Here is a 15,945-nt window from a genome sequence, read left to right as displayed (position 1 = left end):
TATGTATGTATGTATGTATGTATGTATGTATGTATGTATGTATGTATAATTTTTCAAAGCATATTCATTAAAAACATTTATTTAGTCCTTCTAGTTATGCTGCATTAGTGGTTGCATTGTTATCCTTATTTCACATATACAGAATCAAGGGCTAGAAGCAACTAAGTATATCAAAAAGATCACATAACTAATAGATAAGAATGTACTTACACCTAGGTGTAGACACAAATTAGCTGCTTTACCACAGCCATCATATGTGTCATTACCAAACCTAGAAGCATCTTCTGTATTGACATATCTTTTTCCCACTGTGAAATATGTTTTATAATATTGTACTTGATCCCTAACTTTGTTATTTGTACACTGCCAAATACTTATGATCAAGAAGGTATAAATTTGAGTTCTTTTGTTTTTAGTTTTTTCCAGACAGTTTCTCTGTGTAATGCTGGTTGTCCTGGACTTCCTTTGTAGACCAGGCTGGCCTCTAATGCAGAGATCCGCCTGCCCCTCCCACCCCAAGTGCTGGGATTACAGGCATGTGCCACCATACCAAGGCTAAATGTGAATTCTTAAGGAAATGCTATTTTCCCTTTTAGTAGGTCCAAATGCTATAAAATATGGACATTCATATTTTTATCTTCAGTTTTTATTTTATGTTTGAGTATATGTATTATGTGCATTGTTCTGGTTCCTACAGAAGTCAGAAAAGGATTTCAGATCCTTCAGATGGTTGTGAGCTGTTTTATAGGTGCTAGGAACCAAACTCATGTTCTCTGCAAGAGCAACAGGTGCTCTTAACCTCTGAGCCATCTCTCCAACCCCTAGACATTAATATTTTTAGCAAGACAGATTTTTTTGGCATTGATACAGTTTGTTATATAATTACTAAATTGTACCTTTGAATTACTTTATGGAAAATTAAAAATAACTTTAATAATATTTAATGATGTTAAAACTAGGTCACCTGATACTTGAGCTTCTTCATTGATAAGTTCCTCTCCCCCCCCCCCACCCCTATATGCCATAGATCATTTAGAATTCTGCAGTGTCTTCAAGACTTTAAGGCTTTAATATGGAATTTGATGGGATCTAATTAGTCTGTTTTTCATATATGTATAAAGTGATGAGTCTCCCACAAAGTGAAGAACAAACTGTTAAGTGATCCCTGTTTGGTGACTGTCTCAGGTCAAGATGTTCCTTGGCAGAGTTTTCTGACCTGGTTTAGCTTTGGCTCTGATTATATTTATGCTCAGGAGTTAGGTATTCTTCAGGATAGGGTTCAGAAAGACTTCTCTTTCAGATTGGCCTATACTAGAACACTCAGATTTCAAAATCAGTATGCTTCCTAGGATGTAATTTAATATCTCTTGGTCAAAGCTGGATTTGAATTTTCTTTGGAGGTTAGAGTGTAAGAAGTTTTGTCAAATGTTTATATACAGAAACTGTTTTTACTTCAGAGTGTCTTAAGGTATTCCTTGCATATCCAGGCATGAAATTCATCAGTCTGCAGCAGTGTTGCCCTGCAGACCATGTTTGCTCTTTAACGTAGCGTCTTTATTTATTTGTTTATGTGAAATATACGTGTTAGTGTGTGTGCATGCAGGTGAAGGCCAGAGAAAGGCGTTGAGAATCTTTCCAGTATTACTATGACCTTTGTGTGTGGGGGTGTATGCATATCACAGCATGCATGTGGAGGTCAGAGGACAATTTGAAGGAATTGGTTCTCTTCTACTTTGTCATTCCCAGGGGTTTTACACAGGTTGTCAGGCTTGGTGACAAGGGTCTTTATCCCCTAAGCCATCATCTCTCAGCCTATCCACCTTTAATTTTTAAGATGGGGTCTCATTTTTTGTTTATTTGTTTGTTTTTGAGACAGGGTTTCTCTCTGTAGCTCTGGCTGTTCTGGAACTCACTCTGTAGACTAGGCTGGTCTGGGACTCAAGAAATTCGCCTTCCTCTGCCTTCCTGAGTGCTGGGATTAAATCCACCACCACCCAGCCCAAGACAGGGTCTCTTAGTCAGCTTGAAGCTCATTTATTATTAGCTGGACTGGCTGGCCGATAAGCTTCACAGTTCTGCCGTCTCATACCACCAGCTCATATGCCATATGCCTCTATGCCCTCAGGTTCTAGGGTACCTAAACTTAGGTTCTCATGCTTGCATGGCATTGAGTCATTTCCTCAAGCCCTATTCTGTCTGTATGTCTGTCTGCTTGCCTGCCTTTTTAAAAGATAAAATAAGACTCTGTCTCTGTCTCGTATGTGTGTTCCTGTAAGATGCAGGTACTCAGTACAGAAGAGGGTGTCAGATCCCCTTGAGTTGGAATTACCCAGTATGGGTTCTGAGAACCAAACCCAGATCACCTGGAATATCAACAAGGCTCTTAAGTGCTGATCATCCTTGCAGCCCCCTCTTCCAGTGTTTCTTAATGCATACAGGAATCTTGAAATGTGAACAAAGGAGCCATACCTGTTGGTATATTCCTATAATCCTAGCACTGGAGAGGCTGTCAGAAGGATAAGTTTGGGGTCTATCTAGGGTATATAGAATGTTTCAGGCCAGTTCAGACCAAAGGACTTAATTAAGTTTCTTTGAAAAATGTCTTATTTATAATCATGCAAAATGTGACTCCTTTTTGTGTAGTTCTAAAGCAGAATAAAAGTTGTCAATCAAATATGAGAGTAGAAGAACTATAGATGAGATACTTAACAAAGCCAGGTGTGATGATGCACGCCTTTGATCCTACCCCTAGGGAGGCAGAGGCAGGCGGATTGCTGTGATCTATAAAGTGAGTCCAGCATAGTCAAGGCTACACAGAGAAACTGTCTCGAAAAACAAACAAACAAACAACAAAAAAAGATTTAAGTAAGAAGAATAATAAAAAATAAAGAAATTACCTGCAACAACAACCCTTTACCCCCATGTTATCCTAGAGCAGCACCTCCCTGTCTGGTGCCTGTAGAATCTTGAGAATACCACTGAATATTATATATTGCCATATGTTAATCCTGATAATAAATTCACTGCAGAAATTTTTAAATACTTTTATAATGTTGAGAATAATAAAAAAATTATAGGAGTGTATAGTAGAGCAGAAAATAGAGGTAGGTTTTGTTTTATTTTGTTTTGCTTTGCTTTGAGATAGTATCCTGTAGTCAAGGTTGACCTCAAAAGCTGCTGTGTGACTAACTTCTCGTCCTTCTACCTCCACCTGATCCTTCTACCTCTACCTCCTAAGTCCTGGGATTACAGGTATGTTCCATGACCCTAGTTTTATGCATGCTAGGCAAGCAAGCATGCTGCTAGCTGAATCACATCCTCAACTACATAGACAGAAGCTGCTAGAACGTTCAAGTGAAAACTATCCAAGTGTTCTTTTTTTCCAATGATTTAAAATTTTTTTTATGTGTGCGTGTGCCTGAGGGTATGAATGGACAATACATGGGTGCAAGTGCCCATGGAGTCCAGAAGAAGGGATTGGATCCTCTGGAGCTGAAGTTAATAAGAACTGGGATGTGGGTTCTGGGATCTGAACTTGGGTCCTCTTCAAGAGAAGTGAGTACTCTTAACCTCTGAGCCATCTCTCTAGCTTTAGTGCTTATCTTTTACGACTTAACATTTTGGGGCTGGAGAGATGGATTGGCAGTTAAGAGCACTGGCTGTTCTTCCAAAGGTCCTGAGTTCAATTCCCAGCAACCACTTGGTGGCTTTCTGTAATGGATTTGATTCCGTCCTCTGCTGTGCATGAAAACAGTGTTCATATATGTAAAATTTAAAAAAAAAGGCTTACATTTTATAATCCCTCATCCTTAGAAGAAGAAATGGTGATAAATTTTTTTAAAGATCTTTAAACTATACCTGGTTCCCAATTCCATTCCATAAATATTATATTCCTTTCTTCATCCTGACAATACAATAATTTTAGGAATACTCATCTAGACTATTTGAGAACGTTTTAAGCATTATTATTCAAACTACATTTTAAAAATCTTTGTATAGGACTTAGAGAGATGACTCAGTGAGTGATTAAGAGTATTGGGAGGCAGAGGCAGGCAGAGCTGTGTGAGCTAGCGTTACAGGAGGTTGTGAAGCACCATGTGGGTGCTGCAGATCAAACCTGGGTCCTCTGGATGAGTGCACAGCCAGGTGTCTTAACTGCTGACATCTCTCCAGCCCCCAGTCTTTGACTTTTATTTTGCAATTTGTTGTTGGGTATCTGCTGTTAGCAACATGGCGTTGAGGGTGCCAGTGCAGGCACTGTGGCGTGGGGTATTGCTCTGTTATTCTCTGCCCAGTGACGTGAGCCTGACTGCTGCTCTGTGCTGGAGGGCTAGCCGACAAGCAGGCTCCTCAGAGCCTCCACTTTGCACCTGGGAATGCCTGGCTTGTTGACAGATGCGACCAGAACTTAGGCTTTATTTTGTTTTGTGTTTAAATGTTGGAATTGAGAATTTAAACTCAAGTCCTCATGGCAGCACAGCAAATACTCATACCCACTGAGCCATCCATCTCTCCAGCACCTTGAATTGAAACCTTTAAATGGATTTTAATTTATTATTACGATGATGATGATGATGATGATGATTTGAGATGGGGTCTCACTGTGTAGCTCTGGCTGTCCTAGAACTCACAATGTAGATTAGGCTGCCTCAAACTCACAGAGATCCACCTGCTTCTGCCTGGCTAGTGCTGGAATAAAGGTGTGTGTCATTACACCTGACAGTAGATTCTTTATTTAATTGGTTTCTATTTCATTTAAATAAGTTTCGGCTAAATACAATTTTAAATTTAGTTCCTTGGCTGTACCAGCATGTTTCAAAGGACTAGTAGCTATAGATAGCTAGTGGCTGCAGCTTTGAGCCAGGTGTAGCGGCACATGGCTTAGTGTCAGCACTCCAGAGGCAGAGGCAGACAAGTGAGTTCAAGGCCAGTTGAGTTGGGTCAACATGGGGAGTTCAGCCCCACCAGGACTGCATAGTGAGACCCTGTCTCCAAAAATAAAAGTTATGGGTTTTTCTTTTTTTTAGGAAATGCCATTTTATTATGTAGGTCTCGTGCTGATGAAAGTCTGCTCACTGGGGCTGGAGAGATGGCTTTGTGGTTTAAAAAAAGTCTCAGAGGACCCCAATTTGAGTCCCAGAATCCAGGTTGGTGCTTATAACTGCCTGTAATTCCAACTCTAGGGAATCTGCTACACCTTTTGGCCTCCTTGGACACCTGTACACATATGTGATACACACAGACAATTTTTAAAACTAAAAATGAATCTTTAAAAAAATGAACTTGCACTCCACCAAAGACCATGAACGGATATAACCTAGAACCTCTGCTCGGATGTGGCCCGCGGTAGCTCAGTAACCAATTGGTTTCCCATAGTGAGGGGAACAAGGACTATTTCTAACAGGAACTCAATGGCAGGCTCTTTGACCTCCCCACCCCCCAAGGGAGGAGCAGTACTGTTAGGCCACAGAGGAGGACATTGCATCCGTTCCTGAAGATACCTGATAAAACAGGGTCAGATGAAAGGGGAGGAGGTCCTCTTCTGTCAGTTGACTTGGAAAGGGGCAGGGAGGAGATGAGGGAGGGAGGGTGTGATTTGGGAGGGAATGAGAGAGCGGGATACAGCTGGGATACAGAGTTAACAAAATGTAACTAATAAGAAAAATAAAATTAAGAAAAAAATGAACTTGCTCATAAAATCAGAAAAAAGAAACCCTTTACTTGTTACCAGTAGAAAAAAAAATTGATATTTTTTGATGTATGAAAGTCATTAGGACAAAAATAATGTGTTTAAGTGTTTTTAAATACATGTAAGAATAACTGGCATCTATTTTTAGTGTCAAAAGAACAGATAATACTTGATGTATGTATGTGTACACATATATACTTATTTCTTTTAAACTTTATTATAATAAATAGTAGGAATTAAAAAAAAATCACACACCAGACCCAACTCAATGAATTTCTACTGAGTTATTAAGTTAAAAAAGTCTTTGTATAGTTTAGGAATAACTGTGTTTGGAGAAGTAATGGTCAGGAATGAAGTAATTTTTACTATTGCCATTCTCATATTTTTCCCATTTCAGGTTTTTGTTTATTTGATGTTTGGTTGTTCCCCCCCAAAACAAACAAACAAACAAACAAACAAACAAACCAGGATTTCTCTATGTAGTCTTGGTTGTCCTGGACTCACTTTGTAGACTAGGCTGGCCTTGAACTCACAGAGATTTGCCTGTCTTTGCCTCCCAGAGTGCTAGGATCACAGGTGTGCACCACTGTGCTTGGCTTTTCACATTGGATTTTATACTTTAAGTAGCAAATATATTTCATGTGCTTATCCACCAGCAAAACAAATGAACAACAACAACAAAATCCATGACAGAACTTGAAAAACAATTAACTCTGTAGTTCTTTCATAATTCATGTTCATTGCCTACATTAATCCTTTCCCATTATTTAATATTTAGCCTTGTTATGTTCTCTACATGTTATGCTGTACCTACATGTATATTTATTTACATGTCATATAGTATGTTAATTATATTAATATATTATTATGTATTATTGGCTAGATCCTACATGAGGGAGAACATGAATTATTTTTCTTTCCAAGATTATGTGATCTTGTTTAATATTAAATATCCTAATTTATCCATTTCCCAATATTTTGGAGAGGGAATTTCTAGACAGGGTATCTCTCTGTAGCTCTGGCTGTCCTGGAACTCACTCTGTAGACCAGAGTGACCTCAAACTCAGAAAGATCTACCTGCCTCTACTTTCTGAATGCTAGGACCAAAGGTGTGTGCTACCACACCTGGCAAATTTTGAGTAGAATTTTTTGTACAAGGTGAAAGATGAGAACCTAAATTTATTCTTCTGACAGCAGAAAATCCAGTTTTACCAACACCATTTGAACAGACTATATTTTCTAGTATATGTTTTTGCCTCCTTTGTAAAAAATTTAGGGGATGACTTATGACTACAAAACTCTGGAGTATAATTTCAGGTTGAATATTCTAATGTCTCTAACAGTGTTCTTTTTTCTTTTTAGTTATTCATGGACTTTAATGGTTTCATATGTATTCTTGAATTGTTTTTGCTATTCTTATCAAAACATCTTATCAAAACTTATCAAAACATCATTTTGATAGATTTTATATTAACTCTAACTTTGGTAGTATAACCATTTCCACAATATTAGTTCTGCCAATTTAGGAGCATGGAATGTATTTCTCTTGTCTAGTATCTTCTGTGAATTTCTCTTTCAGCATCTTGAAGTTTGTTATAGGGAGGGGCCCTTTCACCTCTTTGGTTAGATATATTCCTAAATACTTAATTTTTTTCTGGCATTATCAAAATATATCAAAAGATATCAAAATATCTTTTCTGACTTCTTTCTTCGAGAGTACACTGTTGGTATACATGAAGGCTACTTTGCTTTTTTACATTGATTTTGTATCCTACATCTTTACTGTTAATATTTTGTTAGTCTGAGAGTTTTCTAATAGACCCAATAAGATCTTTTAAGTAAAGAACTATCTCATGTGCAAATAGGGATAGTTTGGCTTCTTCCTATTATCCATTTTATGTCATTCTCTTGTCTAATTGCTATAACTAAGACTTGGGCACTATATCAAATAAGAAAAAAGAGAGTGGACAACCCTGTCTCGTTCTCGATTTTAGAAGAAATGTTCTCAGTTCCTCTGTAATACTTTTCGTTTTATTTTGAGATCATTTGTCCCCTTGTAGCCCAGGCTGGCAAGGACACATAATTCTCTTGTTTCAGCTTCTTAAGTACTTGCATTACGGGTGTGTGCCATCAGGACTAACTCACTGTTCTCCTCAACACACACACCTATATTTTTTATATTTGGCATGTATGTTTGCATGTGTATTATGGTGCATGTGTGGAGGTCTAGGACAACTTGGGGAGTTAATCCTCTTTTTCATGTGAGTTCAAGGGACTGAACTCAGGTTGTCAGACTTGAGGGCAAGTTCTTTTAACTTGATAAGCCATTGTGCTAGTCCTGAAACTCAAAATGGAGCCCAGGCTGGGCAGAGCCAAGGTTGAGGCTAGAGTATTATTGGCAGTTAAGAGAACTGGCTTCTCTTCAAGAATACCTGGGTTCAGTTCCCAGCATCTACATGGAGGCTCACAACCATCTATAACTCTAGTTTCAGTGGATTGTACACTTCCTTTTGGCCTCTTTGAGTACCACACACACTCATGGTGCACATAGGTACCTGCAAGCAAAACGCTTATATAACAGTAAATAAATCCGTTCTTGACTGCTGGAGGCGGCAGGTTCCTAGATCCCCAGCTGTGCCATGGCAGACAACTACCCTGCCTGCCATCCTCCTTCTTCAGCCATGTGGGTGTGGGAGACTGTGGCTTGCCTGCATCTGCCAGTTATACAGTGTTGGAAGAGGACATTGTTGGAGACTGTGCCCATGGAAAGCTCTCAGTGGTGTATAGATTTTTCATACAGCTTGGACAGTTTTATCAGTCTTGGCCGGACAAGTCTACCCCTTACACAGTTATCTGGTGGGTTCTGACGCTGGGCCTGAGTTCTGCATGATTTGAGTTTACCTGTTACAGGGTTGGTACATTGTAACCTATACCTTGGGAATTTACCACCTAAACCTTTTCATAGCTTCCTTTCTCTGGAGGATATTCCTTGATGGATGACTTAGATAATAGCTCTTAATTACCAACCAAACAGAATGAGGAATTTTGTACCTTCATTTGAAGGCTTCCAGAATTCAAATTTTGGTGTGCAGCTACAAAGGCATTCTTGTGATTATGGTCTGTACCTTCTTCGAGACTTTTACTATCCTAGGGTTCATCATGCTTTTCTGTATCACAATAAAGAGGCAAAGTTCAAGGTTAACACAGAAAGAGGAGATACATAGGGAAGGATGATATATGCTAGTTAGAAGCTGGACTGAATCTGTCATACATATTCCAAGAATAGTTTTGAGCCATTGTAACAGTGCCCTTTTCAAATAGTTGATTATGAGGAAGTTGAATTTTCTTTTTAAGAGAAGCCTGAATGATTTGTACCTAGATAGCAGGTTCTTGAAGAAACTGGTATTTAAACCAAATTGCATTGATTTCTTTTTCTGTAATGTTCATGTGTTTGAAATGAACAAAATTGTAGTAAACCATAAGCTGGGAGGCCAGGCTGATAGCATCCCAAGAGAGTGGGAGGGAGACAATGCAGCCCTGGGGAGCTGCCTTCCTGACCATGATGAGGCCACTCCTCTGTGCTAGGGGTACATGCCAGCTTGCTTCCTGAATGTGAAAAAATATATATATAACACTTTGAGGGTACTTTTCATATAGCACTGTGGGGTTCTCATGCCAGTTTCTGAAGCTTATCTCTCTAGAGATGTTTTTCAAGTTGGCCTCCATCGTAATGACTCCAAACTGTGTTCTTAACTACTGTAATTGATTTTGAGGGCCTGGAATTATAAAGATATATTAATTATATTTTAATCATTTGAAAAATCCTTTTTTTTTTTTTTTTTTTTTAAGATTGAAGACAGATCAGTTAATAGGCTGCTAAATTCAGGGCGGAGAATTTCAGGGATGTAGCAGTTCCTGGGGCACTGGGCATAGTAAATATTCAAGTTCTTGCTGGTTTTTTTTTTTTTTTTCTTTTTATGAATAAGAGTTTCTCTCAACTATGATTGGATGGGAAAGTGATGGGAAAGGATGTTGATGTAAGAGATAATGTCCCCTCCCTTCTCCTAACAAAGAAAAAATGAATTAAGTAGGAGAGGAATGATTATCAGATAGTGTACATTGATAGGCTGGCTAGTGTTATCAGCAAAGAAAAAAAATTGTTCAAAATAAGGAAAATGGCTGGATGTGTTAATACATGGCCTGTCTTCCCAGCAGTTGGGATGTGGAGGCAGAAGGATCAGAAGTTCAAGGTCAGCCAGAGCTACTAGAGAGCCTATCTTAAATAGCCAAATAAAGAAGAATATATGTTAATTTCCATACAGCTTTTAAATGTTAAAATGCCACAGCATATTGCCTTTGCTTCAGTTTCCTTATGTATAAAATACAATAATGCTTTTAGGGTAATTGTAAGAATTAAATTAGATAGTGCATGTAATATAAATATATTCCTTCCTTTCTTTCTTTTTGATTTTTTTTTTTTCAAGACAGTTTCTGTATGTAGCCTTGGCGGTCCTGGAACTCACCCTGTAGGCCAGCCTGTCCTCAAACTCAAAGATCTACTTTCCTCTGCCTCCCTAGTGCTAGGATTAAAGGTGCCCAGCCTTAGAGTTACTCTTTACACAGAGAAAGTACTCATCTATCTTTTGTTACTGTTTTGAGACAAGGTGTCTTGTAGCTTATGCTGGCCTTTACTCAGTATGGAACTAAAGATTATTTTGAACTCCAGATCCTTCTGCTTCTACATTTTAAGTGCTTGAATTATAGGCAAGTGCCACCACACCTATTGAAGAGCCTCTGTACTTACGAAACTTAGGTTTTAGTAGTAGTGATTATATAGGATAAGTTAGACAGGGCAGTGGTGTAGCTTGTTGTTCAGTGAGGTGGAGTAGCAGGAAGGAGGGGATTGAGGTAAGGAAACTTATTTTTCTTGATTTCAGAGGATGTTGGGGATTGAACCTAAAGCATCATGTGTGTAAGTGGTCTACTATTAAGCTATACTCATAGTCTTTAAGATACTGTTTTAAGAGGTTTTGCTTCTTGACATTCCAAAAGCAGGAAATTGGAAATTATCCAGGCTTGTCTCCTACTCATGAAGATCCCTCTGCGTATGCTTCCCCAATGATGAGATTAAAGGTGTGTGCCACTACACCCAGCCCAGGATGAATTTGGACTTTTTTTTTTTTTTTTTTTTTTTTGAGACAAGGTTTCTCTGTGTAGCCCTGGCTGACCTAGAACTTGCTCAGTAGACTAAGCTGGCCTCGAACTCTGATATCAACCTACCTCTGCCTCCTAGGTGTACACCACCACCTCCCAGCTTGATTCTAGACATTTTCTTTTCAGATTATTCATTGATGTTGCATAGAAACAGTTTGTTTTTCAATATTGATTTTGAACTTTACACTGTGTCAAATTATTAGTTCTTATTTTTTGGAGGGTAATGGCATCTGTGAGAAGAGAGATTTAGTTCTATTCCTCATGGCTGCCTTTTATTTCGTTTTTATAGCTCTTGAGTTTTAAAAAGTACATTATATGGCAGTGGTGAAAGCAGGCATCCTTAGTGATTTCTAATTCATTTTCAAATGTTTATTTATCTCTATGAGTATGGCCATATTTGCCTGCCTGTATGACTGGATAGCATACATGTAGAACCAACAGAGGAGGGACCCTCCAGGACTGTCGTTACAGATGGCTGTGAGTCATCATGTGGTTGCTGGGAATTGAATCCAGGTCCATTTGGAAGAACAGTCAGTGCTCTAAACTGCTGAGCCATCTCTCCAGCCCCTGGTTCCTAATCTTAAAGGGGATTCTTTAATCTTTCCTTTTGAGTATGATGTTGAATGAATTTTTTATAATAAAAATTGAGGGAATTCATTTCTTTTGATAGGTTGTCTTTTTTATTATAAAAGATCGTTGAATTTTGTCAAATTTATGTCCTATTTTTATTGAAACGATTGTTGTTTTTTGTTGGTTATTCTGTTGTTATATTGTGTTATTGTGGTGTATGTGTTGCTTTTTGTTTATTTAACTTTGCATTTCAGGATAAATCCAATTTGGGCATAGTAGATATTTAAAATATATTTTTCTTGATCCTGTTGTTTTTAAACATATATCCATATTCAAAAGAGATACTGGCATAGGTTTTTTTTTCCCCCTTGTAATTTCTGTAGTTCATTATGTATCAGGATAATACTGGTCTGTGAGAATGAGCTGGATAGTGTACCTTCTAATTTCTTTTTAAGTTTATGAAGAATTAGTGTTCTAAATTTTGATAAAATTTGTCAGTGACTTCATCTGCTTCTGAGGTTTTACATGTGTGTGTGCGTGTGTGTGTGTGTGTGTGTAGTGGGTAGTTTTGTTTTGTTTGAGTATCCCTCTAACTGGGATTGGGCTGGAGCCCATTAATGTATGTAGTACAGGCAGTCCCTGAATTCATGGTAATCTTCCTGTCTCAAGTGGTTGGTCCCACACCCAGCTGGGGAGTGTTGTGGTTGTTAATTCACTCTCCAGCTGCTAAAGGTCCTCAGATTGCATGTTTCTTCCCTGTTCTGTTATTGTAAGGTTAGTAATAATGCTTTCTGTTACATTTCTGATTCTACTAATCTGTACAGCCTCTCGATTTTCTTGGTTAGTGTGTCTTTAAAAGTTTGTCAACTTCTCATTTTTTAAGATTTATTTATTTTTACCTCAGTTCAAAGGAAGCCCATTGGCTGCTCAGTTTCCAAGTGGGTGCCCTATTGAGGGGTACAGGGGCTGTCTCTGACATGAACTCAGTGGCAGGCTGTCTGATCACCTCTCCGGGGGGGGGGGGGGGGGCGGCCTTGCCAGGCCACAGAGGAAAATGATACAGCCAGCCTTGATGAGGCCTGATAGGCTAGAGGAGGAAGTCCTCCCCTATCAGGGGACTAGGGAAAGGGCATACATAGAGGGAGAAGAGGGAGGGTGGGTGGATCTGGGAGGAGACAAGGGAGGGGGTTGCAGCGGGGATACAAAGTGAAAAAATTGTAATAAATAAATGTATAAGTAAAATTAAAAATTTCAAAAAGATTTATATGTGTGAATGTTCTAGCCTCACGCCAGAAGAGGGCATCAGATCACATTATTGATGATTGTGAGCCACCATGTGGTTGCTGGGAATCAAACTCAGGACCTCTGGAAGAGTAGGCAGTGCTCTTAACCTCTGAGCCATCTCTCCAACTTATTCTTTTTTTTGCTTGTTCTTGAGACAAGGTGTCACACTGAAGCCCAAAATGGCCTGGAGTTCATTATGTAGCCCAGGCTAGCCTCAGATTTACAGCAGTCCTTTATACTCAGCCTACCATATGTTAAGGATTGTAAGTCTGAGCCTTCTCTTTCTTGTTTCTTCCCACTTGCCCTCCTTACTTATATGATAGAATTGTTTCACGAGGTTAGGACTGGTGACCTACCATTCATGGGACATTGTTTCAAAAATAGGAAGGTTGGAAATGTAGCTCAGTTGAGGGGGACTTGTCAGGTATGTGAAAGGCTCTGTATTCAATATCCAGAACTGAAAAAAGGAGGAAGGAAAAGGGCAAGAGAGGTTTCCCCCTTAAAGTTGCCATCTGGTGATATGAGGAAAAAGTACTCAAAAATGATTCTTTATGCTTCTGTCACAGGTAGTCAGTGTGCTTTTGACAACAAGAACAAAAAGTAGTTCTTCAGCAGAGGCGCATGCCTTAGTCCCAGCACTTGGGAGCCACAAGTGGGCAAATCTCTGTGAGTTCCAGGACAGCCTAGTCTACAGAGAGAGAGTACCAGGCCTGCCAGGACCCCACAGAGAAACTCTGTCTCAAAAAAACAAAACAAAACAGAAAAGAAAAGCAGGTTAATTAGAGATGAGTTGGTTTTAGACATAGGAAGGGTCAAACCCCTTCTGTACCTTGCTTTGTAATATGTATACTATAGTCCTGGTATTCAAGAGCTACCTGCACTTAAGATGCTGTTTTCATAGTTGGCAGAACCTAGTTGGTAGTAGAAAGCATAAAAATAGACTAAACCACTGAAGAAAATTTAGAAAAGAGAATTGAAATTTTGATGATCAATCCAATGTCGGAAAGAGAAGAAACACCAGAGTCAAGTTGCCTTGGCATTCAATATCTTCTTAGACAGGGTTTTGAATTAGAGCCAGAAATGGGTAGCATTTGTAGTACAGAAAGAGTTAAAATAAGAATTGAAGAGTAATAATGATTTTACAAGAAAAGTTCTTTATGTGTTAAAGAGTTGTTACAATTAGTAGTTAAAGTAGGTAGTATGCTAGTTTGAACATGGACAGTGAAAAGACAAATGGCAGAGCCTAGATTGGCAGAGATTGAAGGAGGGTTTTGTTTTAGGCTGAGACAAAGTTTCAGTATGCAGTGCTGGCTGGGCTGGAAATCACAGACATCACCTGCCTCTGTCTCCCCAGTGCAGGGATGAAATTGCCCAAGGACATTTTTCTTTTCTTTTTTTTTTTTTCTTTTTTCTCCCCCTAAAATAAGAAACAAAGGTTGGAGACATCTCTCCCCCACCCTCCCCAGTTCTGAGCAGTCATTTATACACACTGTTAGGCAAGAATAAAGAGGGACAAATTGAAGAAACACCACAGAATTAAAAGCTGGTGTTCATCAACTCGAAAAATGAACTGGCTGTAATTAGATTTTTTTTTCATTGTATATATTTGTCTCTACTTTCAAAGTTATTATTTGCCAATCAGATTTGTTGTGAGTAAAAATAACTTTTGACAGTGGAGGGCTCAAAAACAAAAACCTAATTGAATCAGCCCGTTTAGCTTTTTCCCCTAAGGGGTCTGATAAACCAAGTTCTGGCTTCCAGGCTTTTTCTCTTCATGTAGGTCTCAGGTAGTTGTACATGTATAGAAACATTAGCATATGGAATTACATGTAGTGTGTTGTGTGCTGTAAGTAGAACTCAATCCATATATTTTATGAAATATTTTTATAGTCACAATTGTGTCTCCTCAAAAGGGGCTCATTACTAAAACTTATAGTCTTCAAATCTTAGACTATAATTTTCCCTGTAAGTTACTGATGCTCCACTGGCAATTATGACACAGAGTGTAATACTAACCCTTTGTTTTTCTTTGTGTTACTACTTACTTAGCTTTTCAGGGTAGTTACAAATTTTCTCATCTCTGATGTGGTCCCTTCATAAAGCTGGTTGCAATAGAAATGTTCCAGAAAAGGGGCAAATTAGGTTAAGGTCAAGAATAATGATTCTTAAAAAGTTATCACGTGGGGTAGTATGAGAAATGATCTAAGAATTTTTTCTTTTACATATAATAAGGTTTTGTTTGGTTTAATAGTTTTCTAAAAGACAGCCTAAATCTAACCTACCTAACACCTGTGTTTTAATCCAGCTCAACAGTTAATTAGCCATAGGCTGAGAAAGCTGCCCACCATCAAGTGTTTATCATCTATAAACAGGTATACTTATATCAAGAGAAGAATTCTTTTACAACAGATACTTATGAATTTTAGTTTCTATTTTTCTTTGAATCAGGGACATATAAAATAAACCCATAATTTTGTGGTAAGAGATGGTAATATGGTTGTGTTATAGTTAACATTTTACAACAGTATAATTTAGCTGTTCAGTAGGGCTGTTGATGTGCTCATAGAAAAACCTGACCAGTGGACATCTTAAATTTTTAAATAAACTTTTGATAAAGAAAAAAAAAACCTTTAATGATTTTAGCAGGTTTATTGTCTAAAATTTACAGAAAATAAAGTTCACTTAAGTGTAGAATTAGCTGGTTTTAATTTATAGAGCTGTGCAACTGTCACAATCATCTGGTTTGAGATTTCTCATCATTAACAAAAATTTCCTAATGTTAACCAACTACTATTAAGTTCCATCTCTTTCCTGCGCACTGGAGCACGTCTATAATCCCAGCACTTGGGAAGGCAGAGGCAGGGGGATCTCTGAGTTCGAGGTCAGCCTGATCTACAAAATGAGTCCGGGATAGCCAAGGCTACACAGAGAAACCCTGTGTCAACATCTCCCTCCCCCCAAAAAAAAGTTTCACTTGTAAGGTAACACACATTATAGAGCTGGACATAGTGGTGCACACCTGTAATCCCACCAGGGAGTCAGAGGTGGGTGGATCTTTGTGAGGATCTTTGTTTGAGGTCATCCTGGTCTACAAAGTGAGTTCAGGACAGGCAAGGCTACACAGAAAAACCATGTCTCAAAAAACAAAGCCAAACAAAACAAAAATAACTACTTAGAAGTTTGGCCTC

General features: G+C 38.6%; 1 protein-coding gene and 1 pseudogene across 2 annotated transcripts in view; both read left to right on the top strand.

Annotated features, from left to right (window-relative positions):
- Window positions 1-15,945, top strand: part of Rc3h1 (ring finger and CCCH-type domains 1) — a 77,606-nt gene that overhangs the window by 4,535 nt on the left and 57,126 nt on the right. The window lies entirely within an intron of this gene.
- Window positions 6,969-8,923, top strand: LOC129689261 (protein RER1-like; annotated as a pseudogene).

This window comes from Psammomys obesus, unplaced genomic scaffold (assembly GCF_907164565.1).
Source record: "Psammomys obesus unplaced genomic scaffold, mPsaObe1.curated_primary_1811, whole genome shotgun sequence".
Lineage (NCBI taxonomy): Eukaryota > Metazoa > Chordata > Mammalia > Rodentia > Muridae > Psammomys > Psammomys obesus.
The sequence above is the reverse complement of the archived record's forward strand: the minus strand, read 5'-3'. Positions and strand labels throughout refer to the sequence as shown.